Source organism: Eubalaena glacialis, chromosome 11 (genome assembly GCF_028564815.1).
Source record: "Eubalaena glacialis isolate mEubGla1 chromosome 11, mEubGla1.1.hap2.+ XY, whole genome shotgun sequence".
Classification (NCBI taxonomy): Eukaryota; Metazoa; Chordata; class Mammalia; order Artiodactyla; family Balaenidae; genus Eubalaena; species Eubalaena glacialis.
Genome location: NC_083726.1, coordinates 117524653 through 117546053, shown reverse-complemented (window position 1 = coordinate 117546053; position 21401 = coordinate 117524653).

Genomic DNA, 21401 nt, shown 5'->3' with positions numbered 1-21401 from the left:
CGTACCCTAACCCTAACCCTAACCCTAACCCTAACCCTAACCCCTACCCTACGCCGTACCCTCACCCGTACCCTATCCCATACCCTAAGCCGTACCCTAACCCTAACACTAACCCTAACCCTAACCCTAACCCTAAACTACCCTTGACTGCTTTTGCCTCCATTAGATTTCCTAAGCACTAGTGTTTTAAGGAACAGGTTAAAAAGAAAATCCTAATGTGATTTTTTTATAATGTGTTTATTCTTTATCTTATCCTAGTGACTAAAATCTTCTCCATGGCTGGACCCCAAATAATATTCCTTTACGTGCTAAGTGGTATCTAGAGAGTGGGATAGGTTTAATAAATACCCTAATCCTAACGTGTACCCTAACCCTAACCCATACCCTAACCCTAACGCGTACCCTAACCCTAACCCAAACCCTAACCCTAACACGTACGCTAGTCCTAACCCGTACCCTAAACCAATCCCTAACCCTAAAACTAACCCTAACCCTAACCCTAACCCTAACCCATACCCTACGCCGTACCCTCACCCGTACCCTAACCCGTACCCTAAGCCGTACCCTAACCCTAACCCTAACCCTAACCCATACGCTACGCCGTACCGTCACCCGTACCCTAACCCGTATCCTAAGCCGTACCCTAACCCTAACCCTAACCCTAACCTATACCCTACGCCGTACCCTCACCTGTACCCTAACCCGTACCCTAAGCCGTACCCTAACCCTAACCCTAACCCTAACCCTAACCCTAACCCCTACCCTACGCCGTACCCTAACCCGTACCCTAACCCGTATCCTAAGCCGTACCCTAACCCTAACCAATACCCTACGCAGTACCCTCACCCGTACCCTCACCCGTACCCTAAGCCGTACCCTAACCCTAACCCTAACCCTAACCCTAACCCTAACCCCTACCCTACGCCGTACCCTCACCCGTACCCTATCCCATACCCTAAGCCGTACCCTAACCCTAACACTAACCCTAACCCTAACCCTAACCCTAAACTACCCTTGACTGCTTTTGCCTCCATTAGATTTCCTAAGCACTAGTGTTTTAAGGAACAGGTTAAAAAGAAAATCCTAATGTGATTTTTTTATAATGTGTTTATTCTTTATCTTATCCTAGTGACTAAAATCTTCTCCATGGCTGGACCCCAAATAATATTCCTTTACGTGCTAAGTGGTATCTAGAGAGTGGGATAGGTTTAATAAATACCCTAATCCTAACGTGTACCCTAACCCTAACCCATACCCTAACCCTAACGCGTACCCTAACCCTAACCCAAACCCTAACCCTAACACGTACGCTAGTCCTAACCCGTACCCTAAACCAATCCCTAACCCTAAAACTAACCCTAACCCTAACCCTAACCCTAACCCTAACCCATACCCTACGCCGTACCCTCACCCGTACCCTAACCCGTACCCTAAGCCGTACCCTAACCCTAACCCTAACCCTAACCCTAACCCTAACCCTAACCCTAACCCTAACCCTAACCCTAACCCTAACCCATACGCTACGCCGTACCCTCACCCGTACCCTAACCCGTATCCTAAGCCGTACCCTAACCCTAACCCTAACCCTAACCTATACCCTACGCCGTACCCTCACCTGTACCCTAACCCGTACCCTAAGCCGTACCCTAACCCTAACCCTAACCCTAACCCTAACCCTAACCCCTACCCTACGCCGTACCCTAACCCGTACCCTAACCCGTATCCTAAGCCGTACCCTAACCCTAACCAATACCCTACGCAGTACCCTCACCCGTACCCTCACCCGTACCCTAAGCCGTACCCTAACCCTAACCCTAACCCTAACCCTAACCCTAACCCCTACCCTACGCCGTACCCTCACCCGTACCCTATCCCATACCCTAAGCCGTACCCTAACCCTAACACTAACCCTAACCCTAACCCTAACCCTAAACTACCCTTGACTGCTTTTGCCTCCATTAGATTTCCTAAGCACTAGTGTTTTAAGGAACAGGTTAAAAAGAAAATCCTAATGTGATTTTTTTATAATGTGTTTATTCTTTATCTTATCCTAGTGACTAAAATCTTCTCCATGGCTGGACCCCAAATAATATTCCTTTACGTGCTAAGTGGTATCTAGAGAGTGGGATAGGTTTAATAAATACCCTAATCCTAACGTGTACCCTAACCCTAACCCATACCCTAACCCTAACGCGTACCCTAACCCTAACCCAAACCCTAACCCTAACACGTACGCTAGTCCTAACCCGTACCCTAAACCAATCCCTAACCCTAAAACTAACCCTAACCCTAACCCTAACCCTAACCCATACCCTACGCCGTACCCTCACCCGTACCCTAACCCGTACCCTAAGCCGTACCCTAACCCTAACCCTAACCCTAACCCATACGCTACGCCGTACCGTCACCCGTACCCTAACCCGTATCCTAAGCCGTACCCTAACCCTAACCCTAACCCTAACCTATACCCTACGCCGTACCCTCACCTGTACCCTAACCCGTACCCTAAGCCGTACCCTAACCCTAACCCTAACCCTAACCCTAACCCTAACCCCTACCCTACGCCGTACCCTAACCCGTACCCTAACCCGTATCCTAAGCCGTACCCTAACCCTAACCAATACCCTACGCAGTACCCTCACCCGTACCCTCACCCGTACCCTAAGCCGTACCCTAACCCTAACCCTAACCCTAACCCTAACCCTAACCCCTACCCTACGCCGTACCCTCACCCGTACCCTATCCCATACCCTAAGCCGTACCCTAACCCTAACACTAACCCTAACCCTAACCCTAACCCTAAACTACCCTTGACTGCTTTTGCCTCCATTAGATTTCCTAAGCACTAGTGTTTTAAGGAACAGGTTAAAAAGAAAATCCTAATGTGATTTTTTTATAATGTGTTTATTCTTTATCTTATCCTAGTGACTAAAATCTTCTCCATGGCTGGACCCCAAATAATATTCCTTTACGTGCTAAGTGGTATCTAGAGAGTGGGATAGGTTTAATAAATACCCTAATCCTAACGTGTACCCTAACCCTAACCCATACCCTAACCCTAACGCGTACCCTAACCCTAACCCAAACCCTAACCCTAACACGTACGCTAGTCCTAACCCGTACCCTAAACCAATCCCTAACCCTAAAACTAACCCTAACCCTAACCCTAACCCTAACCCATACCCTACGCCGTACCCTCACCCGTACCCTAACCCGTACCCTAAGCCGTACCCTAACCCTAACCCTAACCCTAACCCATACGCTACGCCGTACCCTCACCCGTACCCTAACCCGTATCCTAAGCCGTACCCTAACCCTAACCCTAACCCTAACCTATACCCTACGCCGTACCCTCACCTGTACCCTAACCCGTACCCTAAGCCGTACCCTAACCCTAACCCTAACCCTAACCCTAACCCTAACCCCTACCCTACGCCGTACCCTAACCCGTACCCTAACCCGTATCCTAAGCCGTACCCTAACCCTAACCAATACCCTACGCAGTACCCTCACCCGTACCCTCACCCGTACCCTAAGCCGTACCCTAACCCTAACCCTAACCCTAACCCTAACCCTAACCCCTACCCTACGCCGTACCCTCACCCGTACCCTATCCCATACCCTAAGCCGTACCCTAACCCTAACACTAACCCTAACCCTAACCCTAACCCTAAACTACCCTTGACTGCTTTTGCCTCCATTAGATTTCCTAAGCACTAGTGTTTTAAGGAACAGGTTAAAAAGAAAATCCTAATGTGATTTTTTTATAATGTGTTTATTCTTTATCTTATCCTAGTGACTAAAATCTTCTCCATGGCTGGACCCCAAATAATATTCCTTTACGTGCTAAGTGGTATCTAGAGAGTGGGATAGGTTTAATAAATACCCTAATCCTAACGTGTACCCTAACCCTAACCCATACCCTAACCCTAACGCGTACCCTAACCCTAACCCAAACCCTAACCCTAACACGTACGCTAGTCCTAACCCGTACCCTAAACCAATCCCTAACCCTAAAACTAACCCTAACCCTAACCCTAACCCTAACCCATACCCTACGCCGTACCCTCACCCGTACCCTAACCCGTACCCTAAGCCGTACCCTAACCCTAACCCTAACCCTAACCCATACGCTACGCCGTACCCTCACCCGTACCCTAACCCGTATCCTAAGCCGTACCCTAACCCTAACCCTAACCCTAACCTATACCCTACGCCGTACCCTCACCTGTACCCTAACCCGTACCCTAAGCCGTACCCTAACCCTAACCCTAACCCTAACCCTAACCCTAACCCCTACCCTACGCCGTACCCTAACCCGTACCCTAACCCGTATCCTAAGCCGTACCCTAACCCTAACCAATACCCTACGCAGTACCCTCACCCGTACCCTAACCCGTACCCTAAGCCGTACCCTAACCCTAACCCTAACCCTAACCCTAACCCTAACCCCTACCCTACGCCGTACCCTCACCCGTACCCTATCCCATACCCTAAGCCGTACCCTAACCCTAACACTAACCCTAACCCTAACCCTAACCCTAAACTACCCTTGACTGCTTTTGCCTCCATTAGATTTCCTAAGCACTAGTGTTTTAAGGAACAGGTTAAAAAGAAAATCCTAATGTGATTTTTTTATAATGTGTTTATTCTTTATCTTATCCTAGTGACTAAAATCTTCTCCATGGCTGGACCCCAAATAATATTCCTTTACGTGCTAAGTGGTATCTAGAGAGTGGGATAGGTTTAATAAATACCCTAATCCTAACGTGTACCCTAACCCTAACCCATACCCTAACCCTAACGCGTACCCTAACCCTAACCCAAACCCTAACCCTAACACGTACGCTAGTCCTAACCCGTACCCTAAACCAATCCCTAACCCTAAAACTAACCCTAACCCTAACCCTAACCCTAACCCATACCCTACGCCGTACCCTCACCCGTACCCTAACCCGTACCCTAAGCCGTACCCTAACCCTAACCCTAACCCTAACCCATACGCTACACCGTACCCTCACCCGTACCCTAACCCGTATCCTAAGCCGTACCCTAACCCTAACCCTAACCCTAACCTATACCCTACGCCGTACCCTCACCTGTACCCTAACCCGTACCCTAAGCCGTACCCTAACCCTAACCCTAACCCTAACCCTAACCCTAACCCCTACCCTACGCCGTACCCTAACCCGTACCCTAACCCGTATCCTAAGCCGTACCCTAACCCTAACCAATACCCTACGCAGTACCCTCACCCGTACCCTCACCCGTACCCTAAGCCGTACCCTAACCCTAACCCTAACCCTAACCCTAACCCTAACCCTAACCCCTACCCTACGCCGTACCCTCACCCGTACCCTATCCCATACCCTAAGCCGTACCCTAACCCTAACACTAACCCTAACCCTAACCCTAACCCTAAACTACCCTTGACTGCTTTTGCCTCCATTAGATTTCCTAAGCACTAGTGTTTTAAGGAACAGGTTAAAAAGAAAATCCTAATGTGATTTTTTTATAATGTGTTTATTCTTTATCTTATCCTAGTGACTAAAATCTTCTCCATGGCTGGACCCCAAATAATATTCCTTTACGTGCTAAGTGGTATCTAGAGAGTGGGATAGGTTTAATAAATACCCTAATCCTAACGTGTACCCTAACCCTAACCCATACCCTAACCCTAACGCGTACCCTAACCCTAACCCAAACCCTAACCCTAACACGTACGCTAGTCCTAACCCGTACCCTAAACCAATCCCTAACCCTAAAACTAACCCTAACCCTAACCCTAACCCTAACCCATACCCTATGCCGTACCCTCACCCGTACCCTAACCCGTACCCTAAGCCGTACCCTAACCCTAACCCTAACCCTAACCCATACGCTACGCCGTACCCTCACCCGTACCCTAACCCGTATCCTAAGCCGTACCCTAACCCTAACCCTAACCCTAACCTATACCCTACGCCGTACCCTCACCTGTACCCTAACCCGTACCCTAAGCCGTACCCTAACCCTAACCCTAACCCTAACCCTAACCCTAACCCCTACCCTACGCCGTACCCTAACCCGTACCCTAACCCGTATCCTAAGCCGTACCCTAACCCTAACCAATACCCTACGCAGTACCCTCACCCGTACCCTCACCCGTACCCTAAGCCGTACCCTAACCCTAACCCTAACCCTAACCCTAACCCTAACCCCTACCCTACGCCGTACCCTCACCCGTACCCTATCCCATACCCTAAGCCGTACCCTAACCCTAACACTAACCCTAACCCTAACCCTAACCCTAAACTACCCTTGACTGCTTTTGCCTCCATTAGATTTCCTAAGCACTAGTGTTTTAAGGAACAGGTTAAAAAGAAAATCCTAATGTGATTTTTTTATAATGTGTTTATTCTTTATCTTATCCTAGTGACTAAAATCTTCTCCATGGCTGGACCCCAAATAATATTCCTTTACGTGCTAAGTGGTATCTAGAGAGTGGGATAGGTTTAATAAATACCCTAATCCTAACGTGTACCCTAACCCTAACCCATACCCTAACCCTAACGCGTACCCTAACCCTAACCCAAACCCTAACCCTAACACGTACGCTAGTCCTAACCCGTACCCTAAACCAATCCCTAACCCTAAAACTAACCCTAACCCTAACCCTAACCCTAACCCATACCCTACGCCGTACCCTCACCCGTACCCTAACCCGTACCCTAAGCCGTACCCTAACCCTAACCCTAACCCTAACCCATACGCTACGCCGTACCCTCACCCGTACCCTAACCCGTATCCTAAGCCGTACCCTAACCCTAACCCTAACCCTAACCTATACCCTACGCCGTACCCTCACCTGTACCCTAACCCGTACCCTAAGCCGTACCCTAACCCTAACCCTAACCCTAACCCTAACCCTAACCCCTACCCTACGCCGTACCCTAACCCGTACCCTAACCCGTATCCTAAGCCGTACCCTAACCCTAACCAATACCCTACGCAGTACCCTCACCCGTACCCTCACCCGTACCCTAAGCCGTACCCTAACCCTAACCCTAACCCTAACCCTAACCCTAACCCCTACCCTACGCCGTACCCTCACCCGTACCCTATCCCATACCCTAAGCCGTACCCTAACCCTAACACTAACCCTAACCCTAACCCTAACCCTAAACTACCCTTGACTGCTTTTGCCTCCATTAGATTTCCTAAGCACTAGTGTTTTAAGGAACAGGTTAAAAAGAAAATCCTAATGTGATTTTTTTATAATGTGTTTATTCTTTATCTTATCCTAGTGACTAAAATCTTCTCCATGGCTGGACCCCAAATAATATTCCTTTACGTGCTAAGTGGTATCTAGAGAGTGGGATAGGTTTAATAAATACCCTAATCCTAACGCGTACCCTAACCCTAACCCAAACCCTAACCCTAACACGTACGCTAGTCCTAACCCGTACCCTAAACCAATCCCTAACCCTAAAACTAACCCTAACCCTAACCCTAACCCTAACCCATACCCTACGCCGTACCCTCACCCGTACCCTAACCCGTACCCTAAGCCGTACCCTAACCCTAACCCTAACCCTAACCCATACGCTACGCCGTACCCTCACCCGTACCCTAACCCGTATCCTAAGCCGTACCCTAACCCTAACCCTAACCCTAACCTATACCCTACGCCGTACCCTCACCTGTACCCTAACCCGTACCCTAAGCCGTACCCTAACCCTAACCCTAACCCTAACCCTAACCCTAACCCCTACCCTACGCCGTACCCTAACCCGTACCCTAACCCGTATCCTAAGCCGTACCCTAACCCTAACCAATACCCTACGCAGTACCCTCACCCGTACCCTCACCCGTACCCTAAGCCGTACCCTAACCCTAACCCTAACCCTAACCCTAACCCTAACCCCTACCCTACGCCGTACCCTCACCTGTACCCTATCCCATACCCTAAGCCGTACCCTAACCCTAACACTAACCCTAACCCTAACCCTAACCCTAAACTACCCTTGACTGCTTTTGCCTCCATTAGATTTCCTAAGCACTAGTGTTTTAAGGAACAGGTTAAAAAGAAAATCCTAATGTGATTTTTTTATAATGTGTTTATTCTTTATCTTATCCTAGTGACTAAAATCTTCTCCATGGCTGGACCCCAAATAATATTCCTTTACGTGCTAAGTGGTATCTAGAGAGTGGGATAGGTTTAATAAATACCCTAATCCTAACGTGTACCCTAACCCTAACCCATACCCTAACCCTAACGCGTACCCTAACCCTAACCCAAACCCTAACCCTAACACGTACGCTAGTCCTAACCCGTACCCTAAACCAATCCCTAACCCTAAAACTAACCCTAACCCTAACCCTAACCCTAACCCATACCCTACGCCGTACCCTCACCCGTACCCTAACCCGTACCCTAAGCCGTACCCTAACCCTAACCCTAACCCTAACCCATACGCTACGCCGTACCCTCACCCGTACCCTAACCCGTATCCTAAGCCGTACCCTAACCCTAACCCTAACCCTAACCTATACCCTACGCCGTACCCTCACCTGTACCCTAACCCGTACCCTAAGCCGTACCCTAACCCTAACCCTAACCCTAACCCTAACCCTAACCCCTACCCTACGCCGTACCCTAACCCGTACCCTAACCCGTATCCTAAGCCGTACCCTAACCCTAACCAATACCCTACGCAGTACCCTCACCCGTACCCTCACCCGTACCCTAAGCCGTACCCTAACCCTAACCCTAACCCTAACCCTAACCCTAACCCCTACCCTACGCCGTACCCTCACCCGTACCCTATCCCATACCCTAAGCCGTACCCTAACCCTAACACTAACCCTAACCCTAACCCTAACCCTAAACTACCCTTGACTGCTTTTGCCTCCATTAGATTTCCTAAGCACTAGTGTTTTAAGGAACAGGTTAAAAAGAAAATCCTAATGTGATTTTTTTATAATGTGTTTATTCTTTATCTTATCCTAGTGACTAAAATCTTCTCCATGGCTGGACCCCAAATAATATTCCTTTACGTGCTAAGTGGTATCTAGAGAGTGGGATAGGTTTAATAAATACCCTAATCCTAACGTGTACCCTAACCCTAACCCATACCCTAACCCTAACGCGTACCCTAACCCTAACCCAAACCCTAACCCTAACACGTACGCTAGTCCTAACCCGTACCCTAAACCAATCCCTAACCCTAAAACTAACCCTAACCCTAACCCTAACCCTAACCCATACCCTACGCCGTACCCTCACCCGTACCCTAACCCGTACCCTAAGCCGTACCCTAACCCTAACCCTAACCCTAACCCATACGCTACGCCGTACCCTCACCCGTACCCTAACCCGTATCCTAAGCCGTACCCTAACCCTAACCCTAACCCTAACCTATACCCTACGCCGTACCCTCACCTGTACCCTAACCCGTACCCTAAGCCGTACCCTAACCCTAACCCTAACCCTAACCCTAACCCTAACCCCTACCCTACGCCGTACCCTAACCCGTACCCTAACCCGTATCCTAAGCCGTACCCTAACCCTAACCAATACCCTACGCAGTACCCTCACCCGTACCCTCACCCGTACCCTAAGCCGTACCCTAACCCTAACCCTAACCCTAACCCTAACCCTAACCCCTACCCTACGCCGTACCCTCACCCGTACCCTATCCCATACCCTAAGCCGTACCCTAACCCTAACACTAACCCTAACCCTAACCCTAACCCTAAACTACCCTTGACTGCTTTTGCCTCCATTAGATTTCCTAAGCACTAGTGTTTTAAGGAACAGGTTAAAAAGAAAATCCTAATGTGATTTTTTTATAATGTGTTTATTCTTTATCTTATCCTAGTGACTAAAATCTTCTCCATGGCTGGACCCCAAATAATATTCCTTTACGTGCTAAGTGGTATCTAGAGAGTGGGATAGGTTTAATAAATACCCTAATCCTAACGTGTACCCTAACCCTAACCCATACCCTAACCCTAACGCGTACCCTAACCCTAACCCAAACCCTAACCCTAACACGTACGCTAGTCCTAACCCGTACCCTAAACCAATCCCTAACCCTAAAACTAACCCTAACCCTAACCCTAACCCTAACCCATACCCTACGCCGTACCCTCACCCGTACCCTAACCCGTACCCTAAGCCGTACCCTAACCCTAACCCTAACCCTAACCCATACGCTACGCCGTACCCTCACCCGTACCCTAACCCGTATCCTAAGCCGTACCCTAACCCTAACCCTAACCCTAACCTATACCCTACGCCGTACCCTCACCTGTACCCTAACCCGTACCCTAAGCCGTACCCTAACCCTAACCCTAACCCTAACCCTAACCCTAACCCCTACCCTACGCCGTACCCTAACCCGTACCCTAACCCGTATCCTAAGCCGTACCCTAACCCTAACCAATACCCTACGCAGTACCCTCACCCGTACCCTCACCCGTACCCTAAGCCGTACCCTAACCCTAACCCTAACCCTAACCCTAACCCTAACCCCTACCCTACGCCGTACCCTCACCCGTACCCTATCCCATACCCTAAGCCGTACCCTAACCCTAACACTAACCCTAACCCTAACCCTAACCCTAAACTACCCTTGACTGCTTTTGCCTCCATTAGATTTCCTAAGCACTAGTGTTTTAAGGAACAGGTTAAAAAGAAAATCCTAATGTGATTTTTTTATAATGTGTTTATTCTTTATCTTATCCTAGTGACTAAAATCTTCTCCATGGCTGGACCCCAAATAATATTCCTTTACGTGCTAAGTGGTATCTAGAGAGTGGGATAGGTTTAATAAATACCCTAATCCTAACGTGTACCCTAACCCTAACCCATACCCTAACCCTAACGCGTACCCTAACCCTAACCCAAACCCTAACCCTAACACGTACGCTAGTCCTAACCCGTACCCTAAACCAATCCCTAACCCTAAAACTAACCCTAACCCTAACCCTAACCCTAACCCATACCCTACGCCGTACCCTCACCCGTACCCTAACCCGTACCCTAAGCCGTACCCTAACCCTAACCCTAACCCTAACCCATACGCTACGCCGTACCCTCACCCGTACCCTAACCCGTATCCTAAGCCGTACCCTAACCCTAACCCTAACCCTAACCTATACCCTACGCCGTACCCTCACCTGTACCCTAACCCGTACCCTAAGCCGTACCCTAACCCTAACCCTAACCCTAACCCTAACCCTAACCCCTACCCTACGCCGTACCCTAACCCGTACCCTAACCCGTATCCTAAGCCGTACCCTAACCCTAACCAATACCCTACGCAGTACCCTCACCCGTACCCTCACCCGTACCCTAAGCCGTACCCTAACCCTAACCCTAACCCTAACCCTAACCCTAACCCCTACCCTACGCCGTACCCTCACCCGTACCCTATCCCATACCCTAAGCCGTACCCTAACCCTAACACTAACCCTAACCCTAACCCTAACCCTAAACTACCCTTGACTGCTTTTGCCTCCATTAGATTTCCTAAGCACTAGTGTTTTAAGGAACAGGTTAAAAAGAAAATCCTAATGTGATTTTTTTATAATGTGTTTATTCTTTATCTTATCCTAGTGACTAAAATCTTCTCCATGGCTGGACCCCAAATAATATTCCTTTACGTGCTAAGTGGTATCTAGAGAGTGGGATAGGTTTAATAAATACCCTAATCCTAACGTGTACCCTAACCCTAACCCATACCCTAACCCTAACGCGTACCCTAACCCTAACCCAAACCCTAACCCTAACACGTACGCTAGTCCTAACCCGTACCCTAAACCAATCCCTAACCCTAAAACTAACCCTAACCCTAACCCTAACCCTAACCCATACCCTACGCCGTACCCTCACCCGTACCCTAACCCGTACCCTAAGCCGTACCCTAACCCTAACCCTAACCCTAACCCATACGCTACGCCGTACCCTCACCCGTACCCTAACCCGTATCCTAAGCCGTACCCTAACCCTAACCCTAACCCTAACCTATACCCTACGCCGTACCCTCACCTGTACCCTAACCCGTACCCTAAGCCGTACCCTAACCCTAACCCTAACCCTAACCCTAACCCTAACCCCTACCCTACGCCGTACCCTAACCCGTACCCTAACCCGTATCCTAAGCCGTACCCTAACCCTAACCAATACCCTACGCAGTACCCTCACCCGTACCCTCACCCGTACCCTAAGCCGTACCCTAACCCTAACCCTAACCCTAACCCTAACCCTAACCCCTACCCTACGCCGTACCCTCACCCGTACCCTATCCCATACCCTAAGCCGTACCCTAACCCTAACACTAACCCTAACCCTAACCCTAACCCTAAACTACCCTTGACTGCTTTTGCCTCCATTAGATTTCCTAAGCACTAGTGTTTTAAGGAACAGGTTAAAAAGAAAATCCTAATGTGATTTTTTTATAATGTGTTTATTCTTTATCTTATCCTAGTGACTAAAATCTTCTCCATGGCTGGACCCCAAATAATATTCCTTTACGTGCTAAGTGGTATCTAGAGAGTGGGATAGGTTTAATAAATACCCTAATCCTAACGTGTACCCTAACCCTAACCCATACCCTAACCCTAACGCGTACCCTAACCCTAACCCAAACCCTAACCCTAACACGTACGCTAGTCCTAACCCGTACCCTAAACCAATCCCTAACCCTAAAACTAACCCTAACCCTAACCCTAACCCTAACCCATACCCTACGCCGTACCCTCACCCGTACCCTAACCCGTACCCTAAGCCGTACCCTAACCCTAACCCTAACCCTAACCCATACGCTACGCCGTACCCTCACCCGTACCCTAACCCGTATCCTAAGCCGTACCCTAACCCTAACCCTAACCCTAACCTATACCCTACGCCGTACCCTCACCTGTACCCTAACCCGTACCCTAAGCCGTACCCTAACCCTAACCCTAACCCTAACCCTAACCCTAACCCCTACCCTACGCCGTACCCTAACCCGTACCCTAACCCGTATCCTAAGCCGTACCCTAACCCTAACCAATACCCTACGCAGTACCCTCACCCGTACCCTCACCCGTACCCTAAGCCGTACCCTAACCCTAACCCTAACCCTAACCCTAACCCTAACCCCTACCCTACGCCGTACCCTCACCCGTACCCTATCCCATACCCTAAGCCGTACCCTAACCCTAACACTAACCCTAACCCTAACCCTAACCCTAAACTACCCTTGACTGCTTTTGCCTCCATTAGATTTCCTAAGCACTAGTGTTTTAAGGAACAGGTTAAAAAGAAAATCCTAATGTGATTTTTTTATAATGTGTTTATTCTTTATCTTATCCTAGTGACTAAAATCTTCTCCATGGCTGGACCCCAAATAATATTCCTTTACGTGCTAAGTGGTATCTAGAGAGTGGGATAGGTTTAATAAATACCCTAATCCTAACGTGTACCCTAACCCTAACCCATACCCTAACCCTAACGCGTACCCTAACCCTAACCCAAACCCTAACCCTAACACGTACGCTAGTCCTAACCCGTACCCTAAACCAATCCCTAACCCTAAAACTAACCCTAACCCTAACCCTAACCCTAACCCATACCCTACGCCGTACCCTCACCCGTACCCTAACCCGTACCCTAAGCCGTACCCTAACCCTAACCCTAACCCTAACCCATACGCTACGCCGTACCCTCACCCGTACCCTAACCCGTATCCTAAGCCGTACCCTAACCCTAACCCTAACCCTAACCTATACCCTACGCCGTACCCTCACCTGTACCCTAACCCGTACCCTAAGCCGTACCCTAACCCTAACCCTAACCCTAACCCTAACCCTAACCCCTACCCTACGCCGTACCCTAACCCGTACCCTAACCCGTATCCTAAGCCGTACCCTAACCCTAACCAATACCCTACGCAGTACCCTCACCCGTACCCTCACCCGTACCCTAAGCCGTACCCTAACCCTAACCCTAACCCTAACCCTAACCCTAACCCCTACCCTACGCCGTACCCTCACCCGTACCCTATCCCATACCCTAAGCCGTACCCTAACCCTAACACTAACCCTAACCCTAACCCTAACCCTAAACTACCCTTGACTGCTTTTGCCTCCATTAGATTTCCTAAGCACTAGTGTTTTAAGGAACAGGTTAAAAAGAAAATCCTAATGTGATTTTTTTATAATGTGTTTATTCTTTATCTTATCCTAGTGACTAAAATCTTCTCCATGGCTGGACCCCAAATAATATTCCTTTACGTGCTAAGTGGTATCTAGAGAGTGGGATAGGTTTAATAAATACCCTAATCCTAACGTGTACCCTAACCCTAACCCATACCCTAACCCTAACGCGTACCCTAACCCTAACCCAAACCCTAACCCTAACACGTACGCTAGTCCTAACCCGTACCCTAAACCAATCCCTAACCCTAAAACTAACCCTAACCCTAACCCTAACCCTAACCCATACCCTACGCCGTACCCTCACCCGTACCCTAACCCGTACCCTAAGCCGTACCCTAACCCTAACCCTAACCCTAACCCATACGCTACGCCGTACCCTCACCCGTACCCTAACCCGTATCCTAAGCCGTACCCTAACCCTAACCCTAACCCTAACCTATACCCTACGCCGTACCCTCACCTGTACCCTAACCCGTACCCTAAGCCGTACCCTAACCCTAACCCTAACCCTAACCCTAACCCTAACCCCTACCCTACGCCGTACCCTAACCCGTACCCTAACCCGTATCCTAAGCCGTACCCTAACCCTAACCAATACCCTACGCAGTACCCTCACCCGTACCCTCACCCGTACCCTAAGCCGTACCCTAACCCTAACCCTAACCCTAACCCCTACCCTACGCCGTACCCTCACCCGTACCCTATCCCATACCCTAAGCCGTACCCTAACCCTAACACTAACCCTAACCCTAACCCTAACCCTAAACTACCCTTGACTGCTTTTGCCTCCATTAGATTTCCTAAGCACTAGTGTTTTAAGGAACAGGTTAAAAAGAAAATCCTAATGTGATTTTTTTATAATGTGTTTATTCTTTATCTTATCCTAGTGACTAAAATCTTCTCCATGGCTGGACCCCAAATAATATTCCTTTACGTGCTAAGTGGTATCTAGAGAGTGGGATAGGTTTAATAAATACCCTAATCCTAACGTGTACCCTAACCCTAACCCATACCCTAACCCTAACGCGTACCCTAACCCTAACCCAAACCCTAACCCTAACACGTACGCTAGTCCTAACCCGTACCCTAAACCAATCCCTAACCCTAAAACTAACCCTAACCCTAACCCTAACCCTAACCCATACCCTACGCCGTACCCTCACCCGTACCCTAACCCGTACCCTAAGCCGTACCCTAACCCTAACCCTAACCCTAACCCATACGCTACGCCGTACCCTCACCCGTACCCTAACCCGTATCCTAAGCCGTACCCTAACCCTAACCCTAACCCTAACCTATACCCTACGCCGTACCCTCACCTGTACCCTAACCCGTACCCTAAGCCGTACCCTAACCCTAACCCTAACCCTAACCCTAACCCTAACCCCTACCCTACGCCGTACCCTAACCCGTACCCTAACCCGTATCCTAAGCCGTACCCTAACCCTAACCAATACCCTACGCAGTACCCTCACCCGTACCCTCACCCGTACCCTAAGCCGTACCCTAACCCTAACCCTAACCCTAACCCTAACCCTAACCCCTACCCTACGCCGTACCCTCACCCGTACCCTATCCCATACCCTAAGCCGTACCCTAACCCTAACACTAACCCTAACCCTAACCCTAACCCTAAACTACCCTTGACTGCTTTTGCCTCCATTAGATTTCCTAAGCACTAGTGTTTTAAGGAACAGGTTAAAAAGAAAATCCTAATGTGATTTTTTTATAATGTGTTTATTCTTTATCTTATCCTAGTGACTAAAATCTTCTCCATGGCTGGACCCCAAATAATATTCCTTTACGTGCTAAGTGGTATCTAGAGAGTGGGATAGGTTTAATAAATACCCTAATCCTAACGTGTACCCTAACCCTAACCCATACCCTAACCCTAACGCGTACCCTAACCCTAACCCAAACCCTAACCCTAACACGTACGCTAGTCCTAACCCGTACCCTAAACCAATCCCTAACCCTAAAACTAACCCTAACCCTAACCCTAACCCTAACCCATACCCTACGCCGTACCCTCACCCGTACCCTAACCCGTACCCTAAGCCGTACCCTAACCCTAACCCTAACCCTAACCCATACGCTACGCCGTACCCTCACCCGTACCCTAACCCGTATCCTAAGCCGTACCCTAACCCTAACCCTAACCCTAACCTATACCCTACGCCGTACCCTCACCTGTACCCTAACCCGTACCCTAAGCCGTACCCTAACCCTAACCCTAACCCTAACCCTAACCCTAACCCCTACCCTACGCCGTACCCTAACCCGTACCCTAACCCGTATCCTAAGCCGTACCCTAACCCTAACCAATACCCTACGCAGTACCCTCACCCGTACCCTCACCCGTACCCTAAGCCGTACCCTAACCCTAACCCTAACCCTAACCCCTACCCTACGCCGTACCCTCACCCGTACCCTATCCCATACCCTAAGCCGTACCCTAACCCTAACACTAACCCTAACCCTAACCCTAACCCTAAACTACCCTTGACTGCTTTTGCCTCCATTAGATTTCCTAAGCACTAGTGTTTTAAGGAACAGGTTAAAAAGAAAATCCTAATGTGATTTTTTTATAATGTGTTTATTCTTTATCTTATCCTAGTGACTAAAATCTTCTCCATGGCTGGACCCCAAATAATATTCCTTTACGTGCTAAGTGGTATCTAGAGAGTGGGATAGGTTTAATAAATACCCTAATCCTAACGTGTACCCTAACCCTAACCCATACCCTAACCCTAACGCGTACCCTAACCCTAACCCAAACCCTAACCCTAACACGTACGCTAGTCCTAACCCGTACCCTAAACCAATCCCTAACCCTAAAACTAACCCTAACCCTAACCCTAACCCTAACCCATACCCTACGCCGTACCCTCACCCGTACCCTAACCCGTACCCTAAGCCGTACCCTAACCCTAACCCTAACCCTAACCCATACGCTACGCCGTACCCTCACCCGTACCCTAACCCGTATCCTAAGCCGTACCCTAACCCTAACCCTAACCCTAACCTATACCCTACGCCGTACCCTCACCTGTACCCTAACCCGTACCCTAAGCCGTACCCTAACCCTAACCCTAACCCTAACCCTAACCCTAACCCCTACCCTACGCCGTACCCTAACCCGTACCCTAACCCGTATCCTAAGCCGTACCCTAACCCTAACCAATACCCTACGCAGTACCCTCACCCGTACCCTCACCCGTACCCTAAGCCGTACCCTAACCCTAACCCTAACCCTAACCCTAACCCTAACCCCTACCCTACGCCGTACCCTCACCCGTACCCTATCCCATACCCTAAGCCGTACCCTAACCCTAACACTAACCCTAACCCTAACCCTAACCCTAAACTACCCTTGACTGCTTTTGCCTCCATTAGATTTCCTAAGCACTAGTGTTTTAAGGAACAGGTTAAAAAGAAAATCCTAATGTGATTTTTTTATAATGTGTTTATTCTTTATCTTATCCTAGTGACTAAAATCTTCTCCATGGCTGGACCCCAAATAATATTCCTTTACGTGCTAAGTGGTATCTAGAGAGTGGGATAGGTTTAATAAATACCCTAATCCTAACGTGTACCCTAACCCTAACCCATACCCTAACCCTAACGCGTACCCTAACCCTAACCCAAACCCTAACCCTAACACGTACGCTAGTCCTAACCCGTACCCTAAACCAATCCCTAACCCTAAAACTAACCCTAACCCTAACCCTAACCCTAACCCATACCCTACGCCGTACCCTCACCCGTACCCTAACCCGTACCCTAAGCCGTACCCTAACCCTAACCCTAACCCTAACCCATACGCTACGCCGTACCCTCACCCGTACCCTAACCCGTATCCTAAGCCGTACCCTAACCCTAACCCTAACCCTAACCTATACCCTACGCCGTACCCTCACCTGTACCCTAACCCGTACCCTAAGCCGTACCCTAACCCTAACCCTAACCCTAACCCTAACCCTAACCCCTACCCTACGCCGTACCCTAACCCGTACCCTAACCCGTATCCTAAGCCGTACCCTAACCCTAACCAATACCCTACGCAGTACCCTCACCCGTACCCTCACCCGTACCCTAAGCCGTACCCTAACCCTAACCCTAACCCTAACCCTAACCCTAACCCCTACCCTACGCCGTACCCTCACCCGTACCCTATCCCATACCCTAAGCCGTACCCTAACCCTAACACTAACCCTAACCCTAACCCTAACCCTAAACTACCCTTGACTGCTTTTGCCTCCATTAGATTTCCTAAGCACTAGTGTTTTAAGGAACAGGTTAAAAAGAAAATCCTAATGTGATTTTTTTATAATGTGTTTATTCTTTATCTTATCCTAGTGACTAAAATCTTCTCCATGGCTGGACCCCAAATAATATTCCTTTACGTGCTAAGTGGTATCTAGAGAGTGGGATAGGTTTAATAAATACCCTAATCCTAACGTGTACCCTAACCCTAACCCATACCCTAACCCTAACGCGTACCCTAACCCTAACCCAAACCCTAACCCTAACACGTACGCTAGTCCTAACCCGTACCCTAAACCAATCCCTAACCCTAAAACTAACCCTAACCCTAACCCTAACCCTAACCCATACCCTACGCCGTACCCTCACCCGTACCCTAACCCGTACCCTAAGCCGTACCCTAACCCTAACCCTAACCCTAACCCATACGCTACGCCGTACCCTCACCCGTACCCTAACCCGTATCCTAAGCCGTACCCTAACCCTAACCCTAACCCTAACCTATACCCTACGCCGTACCCTCACCTGTACCCTAACCCGTACCCTAAGCCGTACCCTAACCCTAACCCTAACCCTAACCCTAACCCTAACCCCTACCCTACGCCGTACCCTAACCCGTACCCTAACCCGTATCCTAAGCCGTACCCTAACCCTAACCAATACCCTACGCAGTACCCTCACCCGTACCCTCACCCGTACCCTAAGCCGTACCCTAACCCTAACCCTAACCCTAACCCTAACCCTAACCCCTACCCTACGCCGTACCCTCACCCGTACCCTATCCCATACCCTAAGCCGTACCCTAACCCTAACACTAACCCTAACCCTAACCCTAACCCTAAACTACCCTTGACTGCTTTTGCCTCCATTAGATTTCCTAAGCACTAGTGTTTTAAGGAACAGGTTAAAAAGAAAATCCTAATGTGATTTTTTTATAATGTGTTTATTCTTTATCTTATCCTAGTGACTAAAATCTTCTCCATGGCTGGACCCCAAATAATATTCCTTTACGTGCTAAGTGGTATCTAGAGAGTGGGATAGGTTTAATAAATACCCTAATCCTAACGTGTACCCTAACCCTAACCCATACCCTAACCCTAACGCGTACCCTAACCCTAACCCAAACCCTAACCCTAACACGTACGCTAGTCCTAACCCGTACCCTAAACCAATCCCTAACCCTAAAACTAACCCTAACCCTAACCCTAACCCTAACCCATACCCTACGCCGTACCCTCACCCGTACCCTAACCCGTACCCTAAGCCGTACCCTAACCCTAACCCTAACCCTAACCCATACGCTACGCCGTACCCTCACCCGTACCCTAACCCGTATCCTAAGCCGTACCCTAACCCTAACCCTAACCCTAACCTATACCCTACGCCGTACCCTCACCTGTACCCTAACCCGTACCCTAAGCCGTACCCTAACCCTAACCCTAACCCTAACCCTAACCCTAACCCCTACCCTACGCCGTACCCTAACCCGTACCCTAACCCGTATCCTAAGCCGTACCCTAACCCTAACCAATACCCTACGCAGTACCCTCACCCGTACCCTCACCCGTACCCTAAGCCGTACCCTAACCCTAACCCTAACCCTAACCCTAACCCTAACCCCTACCCTACGCCGTACCCTCACCCGTACCCTATCCCATACCCTAAGCCGTACCCTAACCCTAACACTAACCCTAACCCTAACCCTAACCCTAAACTACCCTTGACTGCTTTTGCCTCCATTAGATTTCCTAAGCACTAGTGTTTTAAGGAACAGGTTAAAAAGAAAATCCTAATGTGATTTTTTTATAATGTGTTTATTCTTTATCTTATCCTAGTGACTAAAATCTTCTCCATGGCTGGACCCCAAATAATATTCCTTTACGTGCTAAGTGGTATCTAGAGAGTGGGATAGGTTTAATAAATACCCTAATCCTAACGTGTACCCTAACCCTAACCCATACCCTAACCCTAACGCGTACCCTAACCCTAACCCAAACCCTAACCCTAACACGTACGCTAGTCCTAACCCGTACCCTAAACCAATCCCTAACCCTAAAACTAACCCTAACCCTAACCCTAACCCTAACCCATACCCTACGCCGTACCCTCACCCGTACCCTAACCCGTACCCTAAGCCGTACCCTAACCCTAACCCTAACCCTAACCCATACGCTACGCCGTACCCTCACCCGTACCCTAACCCGTATCCTAAGCCGTACCCTAACCCTAACCCTAACCCTAACCTATACCCTACGCCGTACCCTCACCTGTACCCTAACCCGTACCCTAAGCCGTACCCTAACCCTAACCCTAACCCTAACCCTAACCCTAACCCCTACCCTACGCCGTACCCTAACCCGTACCCTAACCCGTATCCTAAGCCGTACCCTAACCCTAACCAATACCCTACGCAGTACCCTCACCCGTACCCTCACCCGTACCCTAAGCCGTACCCTAACCCTAACCCTAACCCTAACCCTAACCCTAACCCCTACCCTACGCCGTACCCTCACCCGTACCCTATCCCATACCCTAAGCCGTACCCTAACCCTAACACTAACCCTAACCCTAACCCTAACCCTAAACTACCCTTGACTGCTTTTGCCTCCATTAGATTTCCTAAGCACTAGTGTTTTAAGGAACAGGTTAAAAAGAAAATCCTAATGTGATTTTTTTATAATGTGTTTATTCTTTATCTTATCCTAGTGACTAAAATCTTCTCCATGGCTGGACCCCAAATAATATTCCTTTACGTGCTAAGTGGTATCTAGAGAGTGGGATAGGTTTAATAAATACCCTAATCCTAACGTGTACCCTAACCCTAACCCATACCCTAACCCTAACGCGTACCCTAACCCTAACCCAAACCCTAACCCTAACACGTACGCTAGTCCTAACCCGTACCCTAAACCAATCCCTAACCCTAAAACTAACCCTAACCCTAA